Genomic DNA, 25301 nt, shown 5'->3' on the forward strand with positions numbered 1-25301 from the left:
TTTGCCGACTCAAGCTGCAACATCAACCCTTCCCGAGGTCTCTAGCCTGACAGCCTAGCCTGCAGAATTCAGACTTGCCAGCCCAAACAATCACATGAGCCAATTTCTTAATCCACACACAACACACACACCATATCGGTTCTCCCTGGAGAACTCTGACTAATATGACCCCTGTATTAGTCAGCTTGGGCTACTATCACATAACGCCATAGACCGGTGGGCTTAGACAACAGGCTTTGATTTCTCACAGTTCTGGAGGCTGGAAGTCCAAGGTCAAGATGCCAGCAGATTCTGTTCCCAGGGAGGCTCTTCTACCTTGTCACTCTGTCCTCACACGTTGGAGGGACAGCGAGCTCTGGTCTGTCTCCCTCACAAAGAACCTAGTTTCTTCATGGGACCTCCAGTCTCATGACTCATCTAAACTTAATTATCTCCCCAAAAGCTCACCTCCAAGTCTCCGAATCTCCATCACATTGAGGGTTAGGGCTTCAACATATGAATGTTAGGGGGCCACAAACATTCAGTCCCTAGCACCTCTGTATCCCCATCCTCAAATAACTTGCACTTGTTGAGCATTTGCTACACTCGCTAGACATTGTTCTAAGCACTTCATATGTATTAACCCATTTAATTTTCATAGCAGCTGTATGAAGTGAGGATTAAATCGTCCCTATTTTACAGTTGACGATGCTGAGGCACAGAAAGGCTAGGAAGTGTGTTCAATGTCGCACAGCTAGTGAATACCTCTGGGGTCTGCTTTCTAGACCTTTGTGCTGTGCTGCCCCTCCAGTGCAAGCCCACATCCTCGACGTGGAATGGGTGCTCACATCTGCCCAAACAGCAGAGACTGCATCGTCCCACAGGTGAATGCATTCGTCATCTCAGCCACGTGGGACACACACACTGCTGGGAATGGTCCCCTGTGATGTCAAGACATTCCCGCTCAAGGTATATCACCTGAGATCGGGCTGCGGCTGTTCTGTGCCTGCACCTGCCTTGGCTTACGGTGGCTGGATGGTGCCTTGCGTGCACGCCGGCACTCAGGGGCTGCTGATGGGCAATCAGATGGATGGCCTGATGTGACGCTGCAAAAGCAGACCAAGGTGCTGTCTCACATCTGGCCTTCCAGGTGTGGAGCAGTGGGAGGTTGACATAATCGAAAAAAAGGGAGGCGCTTCTGGCTCCAGCCTGAGTTCATATGCTTGCCTCCCCTGCCTCCCAAATCCCACTGGAATGACAGCAAAGCTATAAAAAGGAAATCAATCCATGACTGTGCTGAGAACAGCACGTGTGACTCTCTGTGCCCAGAGATGTTGATGAATCTCTGAAAGACAGGAAGGAAATGGGAGCATATGGATGGGTAAGCTAGAGAAGAACTAGTTGCAGCTTAGAACGTGCTCAGGAAAGTGCTGTACATGACCCTCAAGTACTGCTTGAAAAATAGACCCTGTGCAGTATTACTTTTGTGACGATCCTGATAAATAGCAGAGATAATATATTTCTTCACTTTCAATCTGCTATGGTTCCCAGTAATACTGAGATGCTCTTTGTTACGGTATATTAACCGAGTCTGGGCTGCAGGAATTGTACGCCTGCTTCTGGGGGCGGGTGCTTTCCATCTAGGGGTCTAGGGACTTGCTAGAGGCCCACAGATAGGCCTAGAGAGGTTGGGACTCTTCTGGGGTTGTGAGCAAACATTATTGACTCCTTGGGCATTTTTCTGGGGTCTTGAGTCCATTACTTTGGTTAGATTTGCAAAAACTCTGTGACCCAAGGCCATAGTGCACTATTAGAGTTTTATGATGACTTTCCCAACTTCCCACAGCTGGTTAGTTGGTAGCTGAGCAGCTCCTTTGGGCCCTTAGTCATCAGTACCTTTTGTCCCCACTATTAAAATTGTACTTTTCAAAATGCTTTTGTGTATATTGTCTTATTTGAGTCTCACAATAGCCCACAGAGAAGGATCAAACATGCATCGTTATCTTTACTTGAAAAGTGAGGAATCTCACACACAGTGAGGTTCAAGTGTATCTCCAAGGTCACACAGCAAGGTGATGGTAAAGCCGTCATGGGGCCACAGGTCTCAAGACTCCAGGTCGGTGCTCTTGGCTGCTTCCTTAGTCTCCTTAACAAATGACACAAGCACTTCTGTTCTCTTAATGTACACCAGTAGCTGTATGTTCAGACTCCTCCAAAAACCTGGTCCAGCAACCCAGGGTGTGACCTCAAAAATCCTCTCCAGAGCCCAAATCCTTCACATGTGCCTTTCCTCAAATAAGAACTATCATTACAAAGGGAGTGGCAGAGGCAAAGGAAATACCAATTCCTTTTTTATCCCCTATGGCTTCCCAAAGCACTTTCTATCTCCAAATGCCCAGGAGGAGATGGCCATCCCCTCCTTCTGCACTCCCTCTTCGAGAGCCAGTGCATCCCACTGAGCCCTTTCCTTGGCTTTAATTGATGCCATTGGGTAATAGTTGATCACTGCCCATAGTCCCACAGCATGTAAGGAGCGGTGAGCTGGTGCCACTGGGATCCAAGCAGCAGTCCTTAAAATCTGAGCTGCTCTCCCCCTCTCTGCCCCTCCCCGTCTCAGAGCTGCATCAAGCCGGAGAGATTTGTCCCATATCTGCACCTTGACTAGCAGGGGCTGCCGATGCACATCTGTCAGCTATCCTGGCCAGAAACCACAGCAATCAGCTGGAATGGGCTTAACTGACCATTCCTTGTCTCCACCTGTAGATGTATCTAAAGATTTGGCTTTGGAAGGTTCCCAGCTAATTGCCTGACAGCTGGCCTTTGGATAGACAACTGTCCTATGTGTTTATCTCATCCCCAGACTAGGAATTTTCAAATTCCAACTGAGCTTTCAATCACTTACAGGCATTTGGTGGAGATGGAGAGGCATTGTCTAAAGTGCCATGTTCACAGTTCTTGTTGAAGGCAGCTTGGTGCTAGAGGAAGGGTGTGGGCTTTGGATGCAAACAGACATCAGCATGTTGGGAGGATTAAATAAGTTAATACACATTGAAGTGCTAGGAGTCGTGACTGGCCCACAGTGAGCTCTCTGAGTGTGTTAACTATTGTCATAGAGATTAGAGATCATGCCTCCAAAGCCCAGTGCATATTGGTTATTATTATTATAAGCCTAGTTCAATGCAGGAAGCCTCTAAAAACAAAATCATCCTTCTTCTCCACCCTGAGCTTGGAGCCAAGTTGGTGCTCATTAGAGACATATAGGTGTCTTAGAAATCTGTCTGGGTATGGAAGCAAAAGGCCTGAACTACAGTCTTAGCTTTGCCATTAATTGGCCCTATAATCTAGACCAAGTCACTTTAATCTCTAGGATTTATTCCCTTCGGGTGGATTGGACACCAAGGACCCTATATTGGATTGAATATTGTCCCCCTCCCTCCAAATTAATGTCCACCCAGACCTCAGAATATGACCTTATTTGGAAACAGGGTCTTTGCAGATGTAATTAAGAGGAGTTCATCTAATATGACTGGTGTCCTTATAAGAAAAGAAAGGACACAGAGACTCAGGGACAGAAAGACCCATAGGGAAAATGCCATGTCATGGTAGAGGCAGGGATTAGAGTATTGAGTCTACAGACTAGGAAGCCAGGGATTGCCAGTGTCCACCAGAAGCTGGAAAAGGCGAGGGAGGAGTCTCCCTTGAGCTGTCAGAGAAAACACAGCCCTGCTGACACCTAGAGTTCAGACTTCTGGCCTCCACAGCTGTGGCAAAGTAACTTCTTGTTGTTTTCAGCCATCTGGTCTTTGGTTCTTCGTGATGCAAGCCACAGGAAACGAATATACACCCCAGAGAGCCTTCCTTCTCTAATAGACTTAATTTAATGAGACACACAAAGTCCTGTCCCCTTATTTGACATCCTCCACCTGTTTTCACCAGCCTTATCCCTAGAAGTGCCTGAGACCTGGTCTGTCCCTTAAAAAGCAAGGAGGGGGACTTCCCTGGCGGTCCAGTGGCAATATTGTAACATATTCAATAAAGACTTTAAAAATGGTCCACACACACAAAAAAAAAGCAAGGAGGGGAAGGAAGGAAAGGAAGCAAGTTTGAAGATGGAGTCGGGGTGGTGGGCAGCAGAGGACAAAATGCCAGAAGACGCCTTGTAGGGCTTGGAGAAGGGGGATGGAAGGAAAGAGCTCCATGGCTGGGGGGAAAGCCCTGCTACATTAGTGGGGTCCTTCCCAGAGGCAATGTGTCACCAGGGAAAAATGCCTTAAATGGCTCAGTTAAGCACAGATGGAGATCTAGGAGCCTCGTGGTTTGGGGAGAGCTCAGGCTTTGCCATTGAACCAGCTTTGAGAATTTGGGACACATGGACCTATATTTGCCAGTGAACTTGTGGGACTCCTCTTAGCAAAATGCTTAATGGGCTATTTGTCTCTGGAAGGTGGGGAATGAAATGGCATTTTACCCCTAATATAGGATGGGCATTGCGCTGGGAATTTTTACAAATGTTTTGTTCATTTACTTTCGAGAATAACGATGGGGTAGTTACTAATAATTCTAGTTTGCAGAGGAGACTCAGAGCTGTGAATTTGCTCAAGGTCACAGTGGCTTGTCAAAGATCTGTCCTGGGGGGAAGCTAAGGTCTGTACGAATACGAAGACCAGCCTCCTAGCACTCAAAGTGGCCATTTCCCATTTTTGTCCCCATCCATCTCTCTTTCCTCTTCTTCAAGCTCTTATCCATCCATTTAGAGTTCTCACAGTGCCATTCTCACTTGCAGAGGAAAATTCAAAGAATCATAAAATGTCATAACAAGAAGGAACTTTACCACCTTTTCATTTTAGAAATGAAGAAACTCTTTTTGTGCTTTCGTTTCCCCAAGGTGAGCTGTCTTTTTTTTTTTTTTAATTAATTTATTTTTGGCTGCGTTGGGTCTTCGTTGCTGCGCGTGGGCTTTCTCAAGTGCGGCGAGCAGGAGCTATTCTTTGTTGCGGTGCGCGGGCTTCTTGTTGCGGACCACAGGCCGTAGGCGCACGGGTTTCAGTAGTTGCAGAACGTGGGCTCGGTAGTTGTGGCTCATGGGCTCTAGAGCGCAGGCTCAGTAGTTGTAGCATACAGGCTTAGTTGCTCCACGGCATGTGGGATCTTCCCGGACCAGGGCTCGAACCCGTGTCCTCTGCATTGGCAGGCAGATTCTTAACCACTGTGCCACCAGGGAAGTCCCGAACTGTCTTTTTAATCCTTTAAATCTGTTACATCTTTGAAGTGTCTGATTTCCCAAAGACACAGTGAGAGGAAATGACCACACGAAGGATGCTCAGCCAGTGAGGGTGAGCCAAGGTTTGACCAGAGAGTTCTGGTCCCCTAGACCACACTAGCTCTGGAGAAACTGTGTCATCAATGAAACACCAATGGACAGGTCCCTTCTTGGCATCCCTGAAGTTTCTAGGAACCAGAAGAAATTCTTTGAAGGCCTCTTCCATTGATGAGAAAATAATGACAGAAAAACAGAGTTCCCTTTGCCTGAATGGTCTATAAAGGGACTTAAGAGGCAATGTCTACAAATGGAGCCTATCAAGGCCCTGAACTCATTCACTCATCTGTTTACCAACTTTGATTATCTGAAAATCTCACGGATGACCAGAAACATTAATCAGAGGCAAGCCAGGCACAGATAGCCCATCATTTTTTTTTCCTGGAGAAAATTTCAAAATTTCTTATTTATTTCATTTTATTTATTTATTTAAATTTATTTTTGGAATTCTTTTGAGATATTGCTTATATGCAATAAACCATACATATGTAAGTATACAGGTTAAAGTTTTGATGTATGTGAACAGCCATAAAATCATCATCACAATTAAGATAACAAACATTTTCATTACCCACGTCGAAAGATGTCCTGGTGTCCCTTCCCTGCCTCTACTCCCGTTCCCCAGGCTACCCTGATCTGCTTTCTTTCACTATAGCTTAGTCTGTATTTCCTAGAATTTTATATGAATGAATTGTATAGTATGTACTTTTATTCAACATGATAATGTTGAGATTCATTCAAGTTGTTGTCTGCATCATGGTTTACCCATTCAATAGATGGGTAGCATTCCATTGTATGGATATACCAGCTTATTTATCCATTTTTTAATGGATGGGCTTTTGTGTTGTTTTCCATTTCACCATCATTTTTAAACATATATGCACAGGACACTCTAATACGTCTTCCCTTTGGTACCCAGGTGTGCTGAGTGCCTCTGATCAGAGCACTCTGATTCTATTTCCCTCTCTGGGGACAAGGATGTGACTTTTTAAGTCTCAGGAAACCTGTGATTCAAGAGGCACCTAGTTCCACCCAGACACCTGGTAATCAAATCTCTTTATGAGTAAGTAATGCAACTCTATATAATAGGATTAGGACAGAACACGACCAGGCTGCACTAAAACAAAAGGATCAAGCAATAGGTCTTAAAAAATCACTGAACAATTTTCAAATTTATATCCAAAGACAGAAACTGGAAAACCAGCCCCCAGAGTAATTATGTCTCAAGGCTTTTTGTATAAAACACTGGTTGCTCTGGATGATAATAGATGTTTTGTAAACAAACAAACAAACAAAAACAAAGCAAACTAACCAAAAAAATCAGATTTCTTGATTACTTAAATTTTAGAAACACTGAGTAAAATTAAACAAATTTAAATTTCTTTGTTGCAAGACTTTTGAGAGCCTTTAACACATTAATGTTAATGTTCATATACATTCAACGGGAAGTGATATGGATGGGGGCGTGAATTTAGTTTAAAATTTCCCAAATGTATTTAACGACCAAACATTTTTTTTTCCTTGTAAACTAGTATTCCACAGGAACATACTTTGAGAAATGTTCTTCTTGAGACTTAATCATTCCTCAAAGCAATTTTATGTAAAGGAAAAAGAAAGCAGATAATAAAATATAAAAAAAGAAAAACCAAAGTGAGTTTGATTCAAGATTTTTTTAAATTGGGGGACCCAGTTTCCAGGGAATTCCTTGAATCACAAATAGATGACTCTGTTAGCCACTAAGTATCAACTCCTTTTTCTAAGTCCTTTTTTGCCCCCAATATGACAATCTTAAAGATTTGTATTATTTTTAATCATAATAAATGACTGTTCGGTGGAAGCTTTTCCCTGCGATCTCAGGATGGTTCTATGCCGTGTCCTCTTGGGGAGCTCCTCTTGGTCCTGGTCCTTCCTCGTCACTCCTGGAGGTGAGTGGCACTGGCAGGCCATCCCTCAGTGGGTGGGGGACCCACCGCGCTCACTGGCTCAGCTGCAACAACAGGTGTGATCTTCGTGATGAGAGCGTGCTAGTGTTTATGGGAATCCATAAAACACCATCTTCTCAATTTATAAGCTCTCTACTGTAATCTAGACTCCACAAATGAGCAGTTCTTTTGCATAATGAATAGAGGAGGCTGTTTTATGCACTTTTATGTTGTTCCAAGTCTGTGGTTTCACTAAATTTCCACCTCAAAGATATGTAATTAGAGCCTTAACAATCTGCTATCTTGGTCCTCCCCACCCTCCTCTGGAATCCATAGCAATCTCACAGGCTGGTTTCTGACAGGAACAAACACAAAGCATGTGTGTGTGTGTGTGTGTGTGTGTGTGTGTGTGTGTGTGTGTGTACATGCATGTATCTGTCTTGTAGGTTTGTGTGGGTAGAAGGCATGACTCAGTCTTCTAGAAAGTGAGATGGATGGGTGGATGGGGCCTGGGTGTCAAACATCTCCCTTTTGCTGACCTCTGGCTTTCCCTCCCGCTATGGGGTCACTCACAGTTTCCTCCTTCTAGGTCCCAGACCCCAGGAGGTTTATATTCTACTATCCTCCCCATAAGCCTGGTCATTCCTCCCCACCAGGCTTTCCCTCATGCTGTTCCCACTGCTAGTAGGCCCTTCCTTCTTCTCTGGCCCAAACACTTTTTCCTTCAAGGTTCAGTTCAAACTTTTTGTTCCATGAAAACTGTTCTTTCCCTTCCAGTCCTTCAGGATCTTTCTTTTCTCATTCATTTTGTGGTGTAAGTTAGTACCACAAAGCTCTGCATTTATGTTTTGAGTGGATTTTTTTTTTTTTTTGCGTTACGCGGGCCTCTCACTGTTGTGGCCTCTCCCATTGCGGAGCACAGGCTCCGGACGCGCAGGCTCAGCGGCCATGGCTCACGGGCCCAGCCATTCCGCGGCATGTGGGATCTTCCCGGACCGGGGCATGAACCCGTGTCCCCTGCGTCGGCAGGCAGACTCTCAACCACTGCACCACCAGGGAAGCCCTTGAGTGTTTTTGTCTTGCCTGGAGGTTATACTCCCTTGGGTTAAGGACTGTGCCCTATATTTCCTTGTCCATGTGCCCAATATCTAGTGATCCTCTGACTGCTTTTGGTTTGGGAGGAGGGACTGAACCCATATTTTAGGAGGCTTCAGACAGAGACTCCAAGCTTCTGCAGCCATTTATGTATCTTTATTCACTGGAATTATACAGTATCTCAATATTCTTGAGGGCTAGAATTTGGGATGAAGTGGATGTAATCCAGGTTCTAGGCAAAGTGGATATGAAACAGCCACATCAGGATGGTCCCACTCATAGCCCTCAGTTCTCACAACAGCCCTCTGACTGAGGTGTTAAGCATGTTCTTCTGTGAAAGTCCCTGTCTTCTCTTGGCCTTAGCTCAGCAGGAAACAGAAGACTCTGGATGGTGCCAAGAACTATATGATATGGTGAAAAAGGTTGTGTTTTTGAATCAGATATATTTGGCTTTACTCCTTGGCTTTAAGTTTCTTAATTACGGAACACTTGACAATTTTTCTGAGTTTTGATTTCTTCCCATTTAAAGTGAGGTAAATAATGTCTCTGGTGTCAGGTGGCTGGGAAGACAGGCCTTCCATAATGGCTGGCCATAATCATCATCAGAAAAGTGATGGCAATAGATGGAGGGTGGAGAAGGCAGGCATGATTTGTTCTTTGAGCATTCCAATCAGACTTACATAAGATGAACAGTCTTCTTTTCTCATAACTATTTCTGAAGCCTACTCAGGATCTTCTTATAATCCATCATCCCCTGCAAATTCCAGCTGAAGTTTGCTAGCCAGACCACATAAGCATTCAAGATATGAGACCCAGTAACCCAGGTGTTCGAGCCAATGTCCAAAACGCAGCTGTTGTGCCTATATCTTAACTGAGGCTCTCTTTCTGCTTTATGGTAGAATCTAAGGGGTCTAAGGGGTCTCAGCTCCCTTTTCTGAGTCCTATTTTCTGTCCCCCCAAAGACAGAGGCATCCAAATAATGCTAATTGGAAACTAGTCCTCAAAGCAATATTTCATGGGGTGAATGAAAGGGTTAAAACATTCTCAGCAACAACTTGGGTAATGTTATGGACGAGAGAGGACCTTCAGGCTCTCTAACTGAAGCTTTCACTTACAGAGAGGGAAACTGAGGCCCAGAGAGAGGAAACTACTCATGTTCAAGGACACAGCCAATGAGGGGTAAAATTAGGCCCCCAGCAGATATTTCCTGGTTTCTGGTTCATTTTCCTGACACCACACCTTGGAGGCTTTCATGCATTGAAGAAAAAACAATGGGCTGGGCCCTTCCTCTTCATCCTTGATGTTCCTAAGAAGCAGGTAAATTTCTTTCAAGTCCCAATTACTCTTTTCTCTTGCTGAGAGAAAAGAGAGAGGGGTAAAGTCAGCTCCACCAAACAAATTCTATACTAATGGACTCAGAAGGCAAAATCTAGAAGTGGAACATATTAAGGCTTTGAACTCATCCATTCATTCATTTAACTAATTCTTTTTTAAACCACTATTTAAAAAAATTTTTTTTATTGAAATATAGTTGATTTACAATGTTGTGTTAGTTTCAGGTGTACAGCACAATGATTCAGTTATACATATATATATGTATAGATCTATTCTTTTTCAGATTCCTTTCCCTTATAGGCTATTGCAAAATATTAAGTATAGTTCCCTGTGCTATACAGTAGGTCCTTGTTGGTTATCTAGCTTATATACAGTAGTTTGTATCTGCTAATCCCAAATTCCTAATCTATCCCTCCCCCATTTCCCTTTTGGTAACCATAGGTTTGTTTTCTATGTCTGTGGGTCTATTTCTGTTTTGTAAATAAGTCCATTTGTATCTTTTTTCTTTTAAGATTCCATATATAAACGATATCATATTATATCTGTCTTTCTCTGTCTGGCTCACTTAACTAATTCTGATGCCAATATCTACATAGCATTCAGTTATTCTCACAGACACACGAAACCACATACACCTATATTAATATCTTTGCGCTATACTTCCCCCAAACTTGGTGCTTAAAACACCATTTTATTTCCTCTGAAGTCTGTGGGTCAACACTTTGACGTGGGCTCAGCTCAGGAAGAGGATCCTGATGGTAAATGAAAGACTACGAGATGGTGCCAGGCTGGATGCTTTCTCCAGGGGTCAGTAAGTATTGCTTTTTTTTTTTTTTTTTGCGGTATGTGGGCCTCTCACTGTTGTCACCTCTCCCGTTGCGGAGCACAGGCTCTGGACACGCAGGCTCAACGGCCATGGCTCATGGGCCAAGCTGCTCCGCGGCATGTGGGATCTTCCCAGACCGGGGCACGAACCCGTGTCCCCTGAATCGGCAGGCGGACTCTCAACCACTGCGCCACCAGGGAAGCCCATTGCTTTTTTTTTTTTCAACATCTTTATTGGAGTATAATTGCTTTACAATTGTGTGTTAGTATCTGCTTTATAACAAAGTGAATCAGCTATACATATACATATATCCCCATATCTCCTCCCTCTTGAGTCTCCCTCCCACCCTCCCTATCCCACCCTTCTAGGTGGTCACAAAGCACCGAGCTGATCTCCCTGTGCTGTGTGGCTGCTTCCCACTAGCTATCTATTTTACATTTGGTAGTGTATATATGTCCATGCCACTCTCTCACTTCGTCCCAGCTTACCCTTCCCCCTCCCTGTGTCCTCAAGTCCATTCTTATGTCTGCATCTTTAATCCTGTCCTGCCCCTAGGTTCTTCAGAACTATTTTTTTGTTTTTAGATTCCATATATATGTGTTAGCATATGGTATTTGTTTTTCTCTTTCTGACTTACTTCACTCTGTATGACAGACCCTAGGTCCGTCCACCTCACTACAAAAAACTCAATTTCGTTTCTTTCATGGCTGAGTAATATTCCATTGTATATATGTGCCACATCTTCTTTATCCATTCATCTGCTGATGGACACTTAGGTTGCTTCCAGGTCCTGGCTATTGTAAATAGAATTGCAGTGAACATTGTGGTACATGACACTTTTTTTAAATAAATAAATAAATTAAAAAAATATATATGTATATACACAAATATACATACACACTCACAACAAAATATTAGTCATAAAAAAGAACAAAATCTTGCCATTTTTGATAACATGGGTAGACTCAGAGGATATTAAACTAAGTGAAATAAGTCATACAGAGAAAGACAAACACTGTATGATTTCACTTATATGTGGAATCTAAAAAGCAAAAACAAATGAACAAACATAACAAAACAGAAACAAAATCATAGATACAGACGACAAACAGGTGATTGCCCAGGGGGTAGGGGTGGGGAGTTAGTAAGATGAGAGAAATAAGTGAGGGAAATTAAGAGATACAAACTACCAGTTATAAAATAAACGAGTCACAAGTATGAAATGTACAGCGTGGGGAATATAGTCAAAAATTATTTAGTATCTTTGCATAGTGACAGATGATAACTAGACTTTTCATGATGATCATTTGAAATGTATGGAAACAGTGAAACACTATGTTGTGTGCCAGAAGCTAACATAGTTCTGTAGGCCAATTATACTTCAAAAACAAACAAGTTCATAGAAAAAGAAATTGGGTTTGTGGTTACCAGAGGCGGGAGGGTGGGGCAGGGAGGAATTGCATGAAGTTAGTCATAAGGTAGAAACTTCCAGTTATAAGACAAATAAGTAGTAGGGATGTAATGTACAACATGGTAAATATAATCAACACTGCTGTATGTTGTATATGAAAGTTGTTAAGAGAGTAAATCCTAAGAGTTCTCATCACAAGGAAAAAATTTTTTTTCTATTTCTTTAATTTTATGTCTACAAGAAATGATGGATGTTCACTAAACTAATTGTGGTAATTATTTCATGATGTATTTAAGTCAAATCATTATTCTATACACCCCTTAAACTTACACAGGGCTGTATATCAATTATATATTAGTAAAACAAGAAGAAAAAATAAGTAAAGATGATCAAAAGGATACGAGTGACCATCATGCTAGGAATTTACTCTAGGAAATAACTGTGAACTTGCCAAAATGCGTACTACAAAGTTGGTCAATTAAATATTATTTATAATGACCAAAAAAAGCGAGATTTGAGTAACTGCCATAATCATAAAATAAAATTTGTATTCATTAGAAATAATGTTAGAGAGTATGGAAAATATTCGTTGTATACTAAGAAGTAGAAAAAAGTAGATTTTAAAATTTTACACACAATATGGTCCCATGTGAAAAAAACTCAAAAGGATTTACCTCAAAATCATAAAGTGGGAGATAAAATTACAGATGGGTTTTGTTTCTTTTTTTCTTATTTACATTTTGAAACTTTCTATAATTAATACATTGCATTTATAAGACATGATATTTAAAATACAGTTCAGAATTGCATAACAGCTTTCAAAAATATGTATTTCATGAGGAAAAATACTGGGAAATTCACACCAAAATAGTAGCATTAGAATGAAGGAGTATAGGTTTGTTTCTTTCCACATTCCTTCAATATTACTTACATTGAAAATTAATAATATAATTTTAAGAGGCTAAAATATTTTAAATCTTGGGATTATAAAATTTTTAATGCTTAATTTCTTTTTTTTAAACATCTTTATTGGAGTATAATCACTTTACAATGGTGTGTTAGTTACTGCTTTATAACAAAGTGAATCAGCTATACATATACATATATCCCCGTATCTCCTCCCTCTTGCATGTCCTTCCTGCTCTCCCTATCCCACCCCTCTAGGTGGTCACAAAGCACTGAGCTGATCTCCCTGTGCTATGTGGCTACTTCCCACTAGCTATCTATTTTACATTTGGTAGTGTATATATGTCCATGTCTCACTTCTTCCCAGCTTACCCTTCCCCCTCCCCGTGTCCTCAAGTCCATTCTCTATGTCTGCATCTTTATTCCTGTCCTGCCCCTAGGATCTTCAGAACTATTTTTTTTTTTTAGATTCCATATATATGTGTTAGCATACGGTATTTGTTTTTCCTCTTTCTGACTTACTTCACTCTGTATGACAGACTCTAGGTCCATCCACCTCACTACAAATAACTCAATTTTGTTTCTTTTTATGGCTGAGTAATATTCCTTTGTATATATTGTGCCACATCTTCTTTATCCATTCATCTATCGATGGACACTTAGGTTGCTTCCATGTCCTGGCTATTGTAAATAGAGCTGCAATGAACATTGTGGTACATCACTTTTTTGAAATATGGTTTTCTCAGGGCATATGCCCAGTTGTGGGATTGCTGGGTCTTATGGTAGTTTTATTTGTAGTTGTTTAAAGAACCTCCATATTGTTCTCCATAGTGGCTGTATCAATATACATTCCCACCAACAGTGCAAGAGGGTTCCCTTTCTCCACACCCTCTCCAGCATTTATTGTTTCTAGATTTTTTGATGATGGCCATTCTGACTGGTGTGAGGTGATACCTCATTGTAGTTTTGATTTGCATTTTTCTAATGATTAGTGATGTTGAGCATCCTTTCATGTGTTTATTGGCAATCTGTATATCTTCTTTGGAGAAATGTCTATTTAGGTCTTCTGCTCATTTTTGGATTGGGTTGTTTGTTTTTTTGATATCGAGCTGCATGAGCTGCTTGTAAATTGTGGGGATTAATCTTTTGTCAGTTGTTTCATTTGCAAATATTTTCTCCCATTCTGAGGGTTGTCTGTTCATCTTGTTTATGTTTTCCTTTGCTGTGCAAAAGCTTTTAAGTTTCAATAGATCCCATTTGTTTATCTTTGTTTTTATATCCATTTCTCTAGGAGGTGGGTCAAAAAGGATCTTACTGTGATTTATGTCATAGAGTGTTCAGCCTATGTTTTCCTCTAAGAGTTTTATAGTGTCAGGCCTTACATTTAGGTCTTTAATCCATTTTGAGTTTATTTTTGTGTATGGAGTTAGGGAGTGTTCTAATTTCATTCTTTAACATGTAGCTGTCCACTTTTCCTAGCACCACTTATTGAAGAGGCTGTCTTTTCTCCATTGTATATTCTTGCCTCCTTTATTAAAAATAAAGTGACCATATGTGCGTGGGTTTATCTCTGGGCTTTCTATCCTGTTCCATTTATCTATATTTCTGTTTTTGTGCTAGTACCATACTGTCTTGATTACTGTAGCTTTGTATTATAGTCTGAAGTTGGGAGCCTGATTCCTCCAGCTCCATTTTTCTTTCTCAAGATTGCTTTGGGTATTTGGGGTCTTTTTTGTTTCCATACAAATAGTAAACTTTTTTGTTCTAGTTCTGTGAAAACTGCCATTGGTAGTTTGAAAGGGAATACCCTGAATCTGTAGATTGCTTTGGGTAGTATAATCATTTTCACAATGTTCATTCTTTTAATCCAAGAACATGGTATATCTCTCCATCTGTTTGTATCATCTTTAATTTCTTTCATCAGTTTCATATAGTTTTGTGCATAGAGGTCTTTTGTCTCCTTAGGTAGGTTTATTCCGAGGTATTTTATTCTTTTTGTTGCAGTGGTGTATGGGATTGTTTCCTTAATTTCCCTTTCAGCTTTTTCATTATTAGTGTATAGGAATGCAAGAAATTTCTGTGCATTAATTTTGTATGCTGCTACTTTACCAAATTCATTGATTAGCTCTAGTAGTTTTCTGGTAGCATCTTTAGGATTCTCTATGTATAGTATCACGTCATCTGCAAACAGTGACAGCTTTACTTCTTGTTTTCTGATTGGGATTCCTTTTATTTCTTTTTCTTCTCTGATTGCCATGGCTAGGACTTCCAAAACTATGTTGAATAAGAGTGTCTCGAGAGTTGACAACCTTGTCTTGTTCCTGATCTTAGAGGAAATGTTTTCAGTTTTTCACCATTGAGAATGATGTAGACTGTGGGTTTGCCATATATGGCCTTTATTATGTTGAGATAAGTTCCTGCTATGCCTACTTTCTGGAAGGTTTTTATCATAAATGAGTGTTGAATTTTGTCAAAAGCTTTTTCTGCAACTATTGAGATGATCATGTGGTTTTTCTCCTTCAGTTTGTTAAAATAGCTTATCACATTGATTGATTTGTGTATATTGAAGAATCCTTGCATTCCTGGGATAAACCCCACTTGATCCTGGTGTATGATCCTTTTAATGTGCTGTTGGATTCTGTTTGCTAGTATTTGGTTTAGCATTTTTTCATCTATGTTTATCAGTGATATTGGCCTGTAGTTTTCTTTCTTTGTGACATCCTTGTCTGGTTTTGGTATCAGGTTGATGGTGGCCTCGCAGAATGAGTTTGGGAGTGTTCCTCCCTCTGCTATGTTTTGGAAGAATTTGAGAAGGATAGGTGTTAGCTCTTCTCTAAATGTTTGATAGAATTTGCCTGTGAAGCCATCTGGTCCTGGGCTTTTCTTTTTTACTTTATATTTAATTTTTGATAGTTTGATTAATATATGTTTTGGTGTGTTTCTCCTTGGATTTTTCCTGTATGGGACCCTCTGTGGTTTCTGGACTTGATTGACTATTTCCTTTCCCATATTAGGGAAGTTTTCAACTATAATCTCTTCAGATATTTTCTTAGTCCCTTTCTATTTCTCTTCTTCTTCTGGGACCCCTATTTCAAATGTTGGTGCATTTAATGTTGTCCCAGAGGTCTGTGAGACTGTCCTCAATTCTTTTCATTCTTTTTTCTTTATTGTGCTCTGTGGTAGTTATTTCCGCTATTTTATTTTCCAGGTCACTTATCCCTTCTTCTGCCTCAGGTTTTCTGCAATGGATTCCTTCTAGAGAATTTTTAATTTCATTTATTGTGTTGCTCATGATTGTTTGTTTGCTCTTTAGTTCTAGGTCTTTGTTAAACTTTTCTTGTATTTTCTCCATTCTATTTCCAAGATCTTGGATCATCTTTACTGTCATTACTCTGAATTCTTTTTCAGATAGACAGCCTATTTCCTCTTCATTTTTTTGGTCTGGTGGGTTTTTGCCTTGCTCCTTCCTCTACTTTGTGTTTCTCTGTCTTCTCATTTTGCTTAACTTTCTGTGTTTGGGGTCTCGTTTTCACAGGCTGCAGGTTCATAGTTCCCGTTGTTTTTGGTGTCTGCCCCCAGTAGCTAAGATTGGTTCAGTGGATTGTGTAGGCTTCCTGGTGGAGGGGACTGGTGCCTGTGTTCTGGTGGATGAGGTTGGATCTTGTCTTTCTGGTGGGCAGGACTGCATCCTGTGGTGTGTTTTGGGGTGTCTGTGGACTTATTATTATATTAGGCCGCCTCTTTGCTAATGGTTGGGATTGTGTTCCTGTCTTGCTAGTTGTTTGGCATAGGGTATCCAGCACTGTTGCTTGCTGGTTGTTGAGTGGAGCTGGCTCTTAGCATTGAGATGGACGTCTCTGGGAGAGCTTTTGCCATTTGATATTACATGAAGAAGGGAGGTCTCTGGTGGACCAGTGTCTTGAACTCAGCTCTCCCACCACAAGGGCACTGACCTGACACCCGGCCGGAACACCAAGACCCTGTCAGCCACATGGCTGACAGATGGAGCCTCGGCTCACCCGTGTGCCAAGGTAGTGAGCCCAACATTTCCGTCCTCCCAGGCTGTGTCTCCCCGACTGTGCCCTCCATGGAAACTTCTGCATCTCTGAGCCTCTCTTTGCTAGTGCCTACTAAGTATTTTTGCAGTCACTTGGTGGCTCCTTGGATCTGGGGGTGTCTAGGATGGCCTCACTCACACGTCTGGTTGTCGGTGTGGCTGTCATCCAGGCTTCTCTCTCCACGTGATCTCTGATCATCAAGAAGGCTAGCTCAGCCTTTGCCACATGGCAGTAGCAGAATTGTAATCTCAGCAAGTGAGAATGGAACCTGTAAATGCTGTTGAGACCTTGCTAGGAAGGCATACAATGTCACATCTGTCGTATTCTTGTTGTCATGTCTAGCTGTCAAAGCAAGTCACAGGGCCAGCCAAGGTTCAAGGAAAGGAGACATAGATGCCATTTTTTGATGGGTGGAGCAAAGTCTTATTTAAAGAGGAATGCACACAGGATAGAGAGGTTGTTCTTGTGGACATTCTGTGTCTCTATCTATCTCTATCTCTACCATCTTTATCTCTACCTCTATCTCCAGCTCTGTCTCTACCTATATCTGGATATTGAGATGGATATAAAAATGCATATAGACATAAGTATATAGATAGATCAGTATTCTTCAGTACATAGATATTCACATATAAATGTAAAAATAAACACACACACATATTCTTGTCCCTGTGGAGCTTCCATTCTAGTTGCAGAGACTCAGCCTGATATTTGAAAAGTGACATTAAAGAGGGCTAAAATGAGTGGAGCAACAAAGTGCTAAGTTGGAGGAAGAAAGAGATCCCTGAGGGCCCATGTGAAGGTGAGAAGGAGCTGCAGGGCCTTGAGTGTTTGTTTTCCTGCACCCATGAAATGTGCTGGGCCTATCCAGGTACTGATGAGCAGACTGGTCCAGAGGAGATGAGGGATGTGGGTGAGGAGGGAGAGAAATCAGGGTGAGGAGTTAGATTGGGTTAAGCCAAGGGGGACCTCAAATGCTGGTTGAGTAATTCAGATCTGGATGAGTGGGAGCCATTGAAGGATATTGAACAGAGATTATTTTAAAAAAAAATTTAGTGAAGTACAGTTGATTTACAATGTTGTATTAATTTTTGTTCTACAGCAAAGTGAGTCAGTTACTCTTTTACTCAGTTATTCTTTTTCATTTTCTTTTCCATTATGGTTTATCACAGGATATTGAATATAGTTCCCTGTGCTATACAGTAGGACCTTGTTGTTTATCCACCCTATATATACTAGTTAACATCTGCTAATCCCAAACTCCCAATCCATACCTCTCTGCCCTCCCCCACTTCCCCCTTGGCAACCACAAGTCTGTTCTCTATGTCTGTGAGGTGTTTTGTTTTGTTTTTTAATTTTTACATTTTTTTGGCAATGAGCTTTTGGATCATCCTTTTCCTCTTTTTCCTATCCATAATCTTCCCCTCCCCCAACCAAGCCCCATGACTCAGGGAAAGTTTCTTCCCCATTCCTTCCAGAGGGTTAACAGGTACTCCTGGTTTACCCCGTTGAAAATTGCTGTTAACTGGGGCCACCTCCAGTTTGCTCCAAAGCTGAGCTCTTTCTGGTCCTGAGATTTGAGGGTCATTCATCCATTCCTTTATTTGGTTCACATTTATTGGGCTAGGCATTGTTTTATACCCTATATTTATATTTCCTTATTTAAGCCTCAAAACAATCATTACCTTGAACATAAAAAAAAAAATCAAGGTCTAGAGAGTTGAGGAGCATATTCAAGGTCACACAGGATTCTAGATTCAGACTCAGCCCTGGTTTCAGTCCCCACTCACTACTCCAAGTCCAGGCTCTGTCACCTTGCTTGTCACCCACAGGGAGGGACTGGCTCTGCCACGTGGGCTGTCCAGGGTGGCTTCACGAAAGGGGAACTCCTTGTGCAGGTCTTACTCTAGAATGTTCACAGACATTGAGGGGCTAATGTGTTCAGCCTTTCCGACCTCTTCCCAGATGCTGGGAAAAAGTCCGGGGGTGGCATCAGCCAAGCCCCTTAGCAAGGGCAGGCGGCAGCAAGCCTGCATTGATGCGTGGACTTTGAGCCCTTGTGAAGGCTGCCTATCTCCAGGACCAACGGCCCATCCAGACATCCCTGAGGAGGCGGTAGCAGCCTTTCCAGTGCCTGGAGGAATCTGTGAGAGTTTGACCAGGTGGGGCGGTGGGGAAAGCCCTGGAGGGACACACCTCTGGGACAGGCAGGACTGAGGAGATTCTGTCACCTCTGAGGATTTGCATTAGCTGGCCTACTCCATTCTGTGTTAATTTAAACTTGCTTTTGCATTTTTTGCATGTAGACTTTATGGGGTTTTACATCTCCTCTTTTACATGGTCTTCACAATGTCCCCAGGATGAGGCTGGCATGGGTGCTGTTGTCCCCGTTTCTCTCCTATGAAGAAACTGAGGGACAACGTCAAAAGATGGTGAGGGAGGAGGGACAGCGACATATTTATTGAGCACATGTTATGTGCCCGGTAACTCATGGAATCTCCTCATGACTCCATCTTTAGGGATTAGGAAACTGAGGCTCAGAGAAGGAGATGGGACCTCAAAGGAATTCAAGCTTATTAGTTACAAAACCAGGGCAAAATTCAGCACTTCAGACACCCCAGGTCTGACTCTTGCCTCCCTGCAGGCCCTGTCCTGGATCTAAAGTCTCAGGAGCGACGACTCAGGCTTAGCCCCATCGGGCTGGGGCGGAAGCAGAAGGACGTTCTCAGAGCTGCCTGGGCTGGATGTGGCCAATGGCCTTCCACTCCTGCTTCCTCACCTCCCCCTTCCTGAGCAACCAGCTCCGCTCCCACAGTCCCCTCTTTGGCAGTGGGTGGGGTCTGCCCATCCACTGGTAGATAGCTGTGGAAGACTTTAGCTCACAGGACGCTCAAGCCTGGGGCTTTCCTCTAGGCACAGCTGGGACATTCCCCCCAGTCCTCTGGGCTGGGACCTCTGGGATGCTTCTTCTAAAGGCCACGTGGTCTCATTGATTTGTCCCAGGGGCTGGGATCTCCAAGACCCAGAATTCAGACCCCCAGACACTTTGCTTTTCCATGGCTTGGTCTTGCTCTTTGCATGAAAGGAAGAAGATTCCTACCCACTCCCCAAAGTTGTCAAATGATCAGGAGTGAGAATGAAGTCAGTCATAGACTTACCATCTCATCACATAAACTACTGAGCACCTGGGGGACACCCAGCACTGAGATGGGCTCTGTGTGTAGGAAACTTGCAGGGAAGGCTCCTTGCCTTCAAGTGGTTTACAGCACACAAAGAGAGCAAATAACTGAAAATAATGAGAATATAGTTATGAAGAAGGCCCACCACTGTCTCACCAAATATTACTTCACTTCTTTCCCCTTTTTGATTTGTGATCTCCAGGACCTGTTCATTTGTTCATTCTTTCATTCATTGATCTGTTCATTTGTCTATCTACCCACCCATCCATCCATCCATCTATCTACCTGTCCATCCATCCGTCCATCCATCTATCCATACATTCATCCATCCATCCATCCGCACATTCATCCATCCACCCACCCACCCACCCATCCATCCATCCATTTGTCCATCCATCCATCCATCCATCATTCATCTCTCCATCCATTTGGTCACCCAGTCATTTGAGGAGCACAACAAGGTACTAGTCTAAATACTGGAGATACAAAGAGGACATGACAGACCCTGCTCTAGGGAAGGGGACTGATCATGTAGTAGAAGGCAGCAAATGTAGTGAAAGAAAAAGCCTTGGCTTAAAGTAAGACCAAGGCTGTAATTCACATTACACTCACTAGTAATAATCTCTGTGTCTATCTGTTCCACTCACCTTAAGGTCACTTTATATTCTCAGTATCCCTATTGCTTAGCATAGTGCCTGACCCCAAATAAGAGCTCAAAAAATGTTGAATGAAAGAACAAGAGAAATAAAGCAAAGAGTGTTGTAATCCCTTTCGAAGTCTACTTCCTCATGGGAGAAAATGGGTGTTAATGATAGCCTGGTAGAGGTTAAATAAATACAGTACTTTATTTGCCTAATGGGACTCAGTACCTGGATCAATAAATATTTCCTTTTTGCTTCCTTCTTTAACTTGGGCATGCCTCTTTCCTGCTCTCAACCCTTTTTCACAATTTAACAATGAAGGGGTCAGACTACTGTCTGAGGGCCTGACCTAGTTTGATTCGAAATACTAGATAATAGTCTAGCTCTTGGCATTGTTCCTGGGAAAGTTCTGCACGCTTTTCATAGATCTAATGCGGAGCTCGCTGTATATTACCAATTAAATATTAATCATCTGTGGGATGCTTCAGGCTACTCATGGATAATACTTTAGTTGCTTAGAAATGTATAGTAGGGAAGGTCCCTAACAGTGACCCCAGTTTTCTTTTTCCTTTCCCCAAACACAGGTCACTGTTTGTTTGTTTATTTATTTATTTATTTTTGGCTGCGTTGGGTCTTCATTATTGCACGCGGGCTTTCTCTAGTTACAGCGAGCGGGGGCTACTCTTCCTTGCAGTGCACGGGCTTCTCACTGTGGTGACCTCTCTTGTTGAGGAGCATGGGCTCTAGTCGCACGGGCTTCAGTAGTTGTGGCACACGGGCTCAGTAGTTGTGGCTCTTGGGCTCTAGAATGCAGGCTCCGTAGCTGTGCTGCACGGGCTTAGATGCTCCGCAGCATGTGAGATCTTTCCGGGCCAGGGCTGGAACCCGTGTCTCCTGCATTGGCAGGCTGATTCTTAACCACGGCACCACCAGAGAAGCCCCAGGCCCCTCTGGATTTCCGTATGGCTTTTTTTTTTTTTTTTTTTTTTCTTTTTGCGGTATGCGGGCCTCTCACTGTTGTGGCCTCTCCCGTTGCGGAGCACAGGCTCCGGATGCACAGGCCCAGCGGCCATGGCTCACGGGCCCAGCCGCTCCGCGGCATATGGGATCCTCCCAGACCGGGGCACGAACCCGTATCCCCTGCATCGGCAGGCGGACTCTCAACCACTGCGCCACCAGGGAGGCCCCGTATGGCTTTTTAACTATTGTCTCTGTTACAGGTCTGAGAAACAAAGCTGCCCAGATGAGATTTTGATATTAACGACTGTGCAGGGAGAGACTACTCTATTTGGTGGTCCAAGATGGGATTTGGGGACCCCCTGCTGTCAGTCAGACACCAGAGATTTGGACGCTAAAACCCTGGAATTTGGTTTGCACTGCCCCCTGGTGGCAAGACTAGTATTTGGTCTGCATTGACCCCTGGTGGCAGCCGGGGAGGCGGCGGGGGAAGGGGCGGTGTTACTGGGCCAAGCCCTAGAGCCACCCGGCAAAACGGTAAAGAGCAAAGATACAGTTCCAGTGAACTTCCTGAACACTTCTTAGGCTGTCTAAGACACCGTGGAGGTCATCCAAGAAGAATAAGGAATCCATTCTGCCCCCAGGGAATTTGTTTTCGGGCCTTCTGACCTCCTCCTGGAGAATACCTGTTTTCTGGACTTCTTGTCATTCATATACCCGTTCATTCCTTATTTTCAACATTGATTGAGCACCTTGTATGTTCCAGGCACCATAATGGGTGCTGGAGTTACAGAAGTCAACAAAACAAACAACAAGCTTTCACCTCATGGATTTTTACGCTCTCAGATCCCTGCCTTAATGCCTGACCCTCAAAACACTTACAGCGTCTACATACTCCTGTAAAACTTTGCTTACATCTGATGACCAGTGAATCCTTTGCTGAGGCATTGACTGGTTGGAGCTTAAAATGTTCTTCTAATGGGGTATTTAGAGGGAACTGCAAAAGAGAAAAACTCCAAAGACGGACAAGAATGTATGATTAATTTCAGGTACTGGAGGTGGGCCATTTGGAGACACAATTGGGAAATTCCTTGCATTCTCCAAAGCATACCAGCCAAGCCACTTCCTGCTCTGCCTGTGTATAGGACTGGCTCTTCCAGCTGTGTCTCCCCATCAAGGTTAGTTGGGGTCACACGAGAACAGTGGGGGCTATGAATGTATCCCTGGACTCCAAAGAAGAGGTCTTTGGAGTTTCTCTTTCCCATATAAAGAAGAAAAAAATCCCAATTGTATTTGTTCTTGGTTCTGTCCTCAAGAATTTTATCATCTTCTGAAAGAAGAGAGAAGTTATAGATATATATACTTATAAGAGAGGCACAGATAGGGACTAGGGGAGTTCCAAGAGGGAAGAGGCAATTGTATTTATTTATTTAGGCCATGCTGAGAGGCATGTGGGGTCTTAGTTCTCCGACCAAGGATCAAACCTGAGCCCCCTGCACTGGAAAGCACAGAGTTGTAACCACTGGATCACCAGGGAAGTTCCCAGAGGAGTGGTGATTTATAGCTGAGGCATCAGGGGAGATTCCATGAGGAGAGGTATTTTATTTGTTATATTATTATTTGGGAAAGTCAAGCCTTGATGCAGCAGGAAACCTGGTGCTAGAAGAGGATGTTTGGACAGCCACTGGGGAAGTGGAGCTCAGTCAATTCTCCAGAACTAGAGGGTGGAGGGAAGGATCCTCATTTGGCCTCTGGAGATGTTCTTGGGAATTGCTAATCTAATAAGCCATCATCTAGTCTCTCCCCACCCGCCCCTTCACCTCCTGGGTGCTAGCAGGTTAGATCACTGAGCTAAAGGTCAATACCCTGGATGGACTGTCCTGCCATCTGCTCCAGACCTGAGCAGATGCATTAAGGCTTTGAGTTTCTATAAAATTTGCAGATGGTGGCACAGGTCAGCTCAGTAGCAAGTTTCTTTCAGTCTAGGATTCTCTTTTTTTCTCCTTCCATAGGTATTTACCACTCTCCTCTATTTCAGATTGGCAGCAAAGTGGGACATAGTTTTTGTTTGCAAAATGCTACTGCTTTATCTATGCCTTCTATATTTTGAAGCTGTTCTGGTGCTGGGGTGCAGTCGTTTCGTTGTGCATCTTATGCAGCCTTTAGGAATTTGGAAAAGTGGGACACTTTAAAGACTTGTGGTTGGATTAATTCACTTTTGGAGTGTGGAGGGAACCACACTCAACCTATGGTACCCTCAACCTGGGGTATTCAAGGTACCCCAAACTCCCATGCTGGAGAAAGAGCCCTGCTTATGATTAGGATTGTGTCAGGGAGCACAATGGCAGACAGATCACAGGGAAAAACTGGGAGGGGGGCAGAATGTCACTCTTTGTGTGGGACTTAGGATAATGTTTCATTTCCTCAGTCACCACACTAAGGTCCTCGGCACTCAGGTTTGCTGCTCTTCTCTCTCCTGCCTCCAGAGGGCGATCTAGCCACAGCTCTTTTGGCAAAAGCCGCAGAGGGGGAGTGTTACGGCAGGGCCTGGCTACACTATCCTTTCTCACTTTTCCTCCACAGACATGACCATGTGTTTGGTCCAGAAAGACCCACATAGGTCTGTGAGCCTAAACCACATGTTCCATTCAAACATCTGGCGAGTCTGAATTGGGTAACACAGGACTTGCACCACCAATAATCATGTCACTTGTGTGCGAGCTCCTTTGTAAATGTCATGGGGAGGACAAATGATCCACTGGGTACAACTAGGCGTTCCTAGGTCCTTGGTCACCAGATGTCACCATCTATTTAATTCTTTTATTTATTTTTAATTAAAATTTTTTTTTTATATTGGAGCATAGTTGATTTACAATGTTGTGTTAGTTTCAGGTGTACAGCAAAGTGATTCAGTTATATGTGTATCAATACAAGTATCTTTTCTTTTTCAGATTCTTTTCCCATTTAGGTTATTACAGAATACTGAGTAGTTCCCTGTGCTCTACAGTAGGTCCTTGTAGATTATCAATTTTAACGTCTATTTATTTCTAATGCACTGCTGGTTGTGTCTCCACCTTGCTCAGGATCCCAGGACCCCTTAGCAAAGGCCTTTTGTAATCTGTCCCCAACTAACCTGGCCGCTTTCATCTTCTCTGTCATTGCTGCCATTCATGGGCATTCTTGAGGTGCAGGGCAGAATAGGCAAGGAACCTGGGGTGAGAAGGAACAAGCTAGGGCCCTGGCTCTTTAATAGACTGCATCCATGATGGTAGTCGCCGTGCTTCAAAAACAAATAAGGAGAGTGGAAGCTGCCGTCTGTGTCTAACTAAGCACAGGGAACGCTGGCTGCTCTGTGACTGAGCCAGGCGGCCCGGGCGCGGCCTGACCGTGAATCGTTGCCCACCAACCAGGCTCCACTGGGCTCCTGAGCAGATGGCTATCATTTGGGACCACTCCAGCCTCTTTAGAGGAACCTGGCATTCTACTGGCTGTCGGGCCTGCTTCCCCCACTTCCTGGGTTGGAGAAGCCGCCAACTTCCGGGCTGTAAGACAGCAAGTTTCCACCAGAGGCTGCTGCTGCCCTTGTGTCTCGCATTCTGTCTTTTCCTTTCCATTTGGGAGATCCGACTCCACAGTCCACTGCCCTTTTCTGTTACCTCCTGCTTCCAAGTGTCC

At 43.2% G+C, this 25301-nt stretch overlaps 1 long non-coding RNA gene across 1 annotated transcript in view; it reads left to right on the forward strand.

Moving 5' to 3' along the window:
• LOC309804801 overlaps nucleotides 1–25301 on the forward strand; it is a 76644-nt gene that overhangs the window by 40179 nt on the left and 11164 nt on the right. Inside the window, exon 2 of the long non-coding RNA XR_014294168.1 lies at nucleotides 10355–10459. This is a non-coding gene — a long non-coding RNA (uncharacterized lncRNA). The remainder of the gene's footprint in view (nucleotides 1–10354; nucleotides 10460–25301) is intronic.

This window comes from Mesoplodon mirus (assembly GCF_964341445.2).
Source record: "Mesoplodon mirus genome assembly, chromosome: 1".
In the NCBI taxonomy this organism is placed as follows: domain Eukaryota; kingdom Metazoa; phylum Chordata; class Mammalia; order Artiodactyla; family Ziphiidae; genus Mesoplodon; species Mesoplodon mirus.